This window comes from Elephantulus edwardii, unplaced genomic scaffold (genome assembly GCF_000299155.1).
Source record: "Elephantulus edwardii isolate Elephantulus edwardi_28Jun2011 unplaced genomic scaffold, EleEdw1.0 scaffold00576, whole genome shotgun sequence".
In the NCBI taxonomy this organism is placed as follows: Eukaryota; Metazoa; Chordata; class Mammalia; order Macroscelidea; family Macroscelididae; genus Elephantulus; species Elephantulus edwardii.
This window is the reverse complement of record NW_006400326.1, coordinates 112,457-115,819: the sequence shown is the minus strand read 5'-3', so window position 1 is coordinate 115,819 and position 3,363 is coordinate 112,457.

Genomic DNA, 3,363 nt, shown 5'->3' with positions numbered 1-3,363 from the left:
GTGTCAGAGGCAGTGCGGTTGGCGCAGGATAGAGCAGGGTTTAGGGCTGTTGTGCATAGGATCGCTATGAGTTGCAAACGACTCGACGGCACATAACAACAACATACTGGATGATCAGCACAATGCCACTAAGGAAAAGAAGAAGTTACATAGAGGTAGACAAGAAATAATCCACAAAAGTAAGTTCTAGTACTTATGTAATTCTGTAAAATCAGCAATCAAAATTACTAATCCAAAAGCAGACATACAGCTGTCCAGGGAAGGTGAACAGATAATGGATAGGTGGGAAAGATTACATATATACCATACAAATATGTAGTTTGGCAGATAGTATTTCTACTTTCATATTGTTGTTATGTACTGTCGAGCCATCAGCAACTCACAGTGACACTATGCAGATAGCTCTGAACCCTGCCCTATCGTAAGCCAATCTTACTGACTCTGACACACCCACCCGAATTACTTCAGTTACTATGTCAATCCATCTCATCCAGGGCCTTTCTTTCCTGCACAGTCTCTCCACTTTTCAAAGCATGATGTCCTTCTCCAAGGACTGGTCACTTCTGGCAACATGCTCAGAGTATGCCAGATGGAGCTTCAAAATCCTTGCCTCCAAGGAGCAACTTGGTTTCACCCTCTCTAGGATGAACCTTTTTGTTCTCTTGGCAGCCCATGATATATTCAGTGCTCCTCTCCAGCACCACAATTCAAAAACATTGATCCTTCTTCTGTCATTCATTGTCCAGCCCACTAATGTGTAGAAAATAATTGCAAAAAACTGTGGCCTGGATCTAGCACACCTTAATATCTAGACTGACATCATTGCTCTTTAGCACTCTGAAGAGGTCCCTGACAGCAGATTTTCCCAATGCAATTAATATTTTGAATTCCTGACTGCTGGTGCCAAGAGTGTGGATAGTGGAGCCCTGCAAACTTAAAATGTTAACTTCAGTCTCCTCTCCATCCATTATGGTGCTGCCAGTCGGCCCAGTCGTGAGAATTTTTGTTTTCTTGATGTTGAACTTCAATCCATATTGAAGAGTACAGTCCTTGACCTTCTGCAGCAAATGCCTTAGGTTCTCTTCAGTTTCAGCAAGCAAGGTTGTGTCATCTGCATAACACAGGTTGTTGATAGGTCTTCCTCCAATCCTGATGCCACATTGCTCCTCATAAAATCCAGCTTCTTGAATGATCTGTTCTGCATACATATTTAAAGAAAAGGTATGGAGACAGGACATATCCCTGACACACTCCTCTCCTGATTTTGAACCATGCAGTGTTTCCTTATTCTGTTCAGATGACTGCTTCCTGGCCCAAGTATAATTTCATGTGAGCACAATCAGGTGTCCCCATTCTTCTCAAAATTAGCCACAACTTGCTGTGATCCACATAGTCAAATGCCTTGCATAATCACAGGTAGACACCCTCTGGTACTCTACTTTCAGCGCAAATCCATCTGACATTGAATGTGATGTCCCTAGTGCCATGGCCTCTTCTAAACCCTACTTGCACTTCCAGCAGTTCCAGTCATTTTTGAATAATCTTCAGCAGAATCTTGCTTGCGTGAGATATTGTTCAATAGTCTCTACACTCTGTTGGATCACCCTTTTTAGAAAAAAATTGGGAATAAATACAGATCTCTTCCAGTTCATTTGCCAATTAGTTGTCCTCCAGATTTCTGGGCACAACCTGGTGAGCACATGCAAGGCTATATATGTTGTATATATATCCACCCACAAAGTTGTATAAACTTCTTTTAAAAGCTTGAAAACAGCATCTGAGATGTATATATTCGTCTTTTCCTATCTGAAGCAAAAATGAGATAAGAAATGCAAAGTTGTATAGAAAAAAATTAGTCCAAAGGACTAATGGACCATGCAAACTTCCTTCAAAGACCCTAAAACTGAAAGAACTCGGTAATGCCTAGCTATCAATGCTGGCCACTCTAGGATCACAATAGAATAAAGAAGATCTTTAGTAGAGTGAGAAAAAATATGGAATAGAACTAGAAACCATGTTCTAAAAGCCAGCTTTACTGGTCCAATAGAAATTGGTATAAGCCCCATCGTTATGACTCTTGGTCACCTGGAAAAAAAATTTGTCCAGTGGTTCAACTTTCAGTCAAAAAATAAGATGAACAATGACACCAGGGAATCATTCAGTTCTTTTAACAAAACCAATCGTATATGGTTGAGTAGCCTCGGGATTAAAGGAAGACTCATCAACAACATATGTTATACAGATGCTACAACCTTGCTTGCTGAAAATGAGGAGGAACTGAAGTACTTGTTGCAGAAGGTTAAGAACTGTAGTCTTCAATAGAGATAGAAACTCAACATCAAGAAGACAATGATGCTCAACACTGGGCCAATTTCCAGCACTTTGATGGATTGAGAAGAGACTGAGATTGTTAGCAGTTATAGCTTGCTCAGCTCCACAAACAACGCTCTCAGCACCAGCAGTCAGGAAATCAAAAGATTAATTGTATTAGGTAAATCTGCTGTCAGAAACCTCTCCCAAGTACTGAAAAGCAACAATGTCAGTCTAGAGGCTAAGGTGCCCCTGAGCCAGGCCATGGTCTTCACAATTACTTATTGTGCATCAGAGAGCTGGACAATGATTAAGGATGACAGAAAAACAATTGATACCTTGAGTTGTGGTGTTGTAGAAAAGTCTTGAATGTACCATGTACCACAAAGAAAACAAATAGGTCTATCTTGGAGAGGGTGAAACCAAGTTTCTCCTTTGGGGTTAGGATTTTGAAGCTACATCTCACATATTTTGAGCATGTGGCCAGAGGGAACAATACTTGGAGAAGGACATCATGTTTGCAGGGGTGGAGGGATGGTGCAGGAAAGGACGACCCCAGATGAGATGGATTGATACAGTAACTAGGGCAATGGAGGTATGTGTGTCAGAGTTAGTGAAACTGGCTCAAGAAAGGGCAGGCTCAGAGCTGTTGTATACAGGGTCATTATGAGTCACAGACAACTCAGTGACACCTAACAACAACAGTCTTGCCCAAGAATAAAACTCAGAAGGCCAGAAGTGGAAGCAAAGAATTAACGGAAATGAGAATTACTAGGGGGAATGAGGCCAATTCAGTTATGCCGTGGATATTAATGTTATTAAAAAACTGTATGGATAGTTGAATGGAAAACCACTTTGTAAACTAACTCAAATCATGACAAAATATAAATATCAAAAGGCATACCCCACACTAATGCTGCCTCATTGACAAAATTAAATACATTTCCAAATGAAAGTAGGTACTTCTTGTTGTTGTTGTTGTTAAGAAAAAGCCTTTGATAAAATCCAACACCCTTTCCTGATTAAAGCACTTAACAAAATAGGACTAGAGGG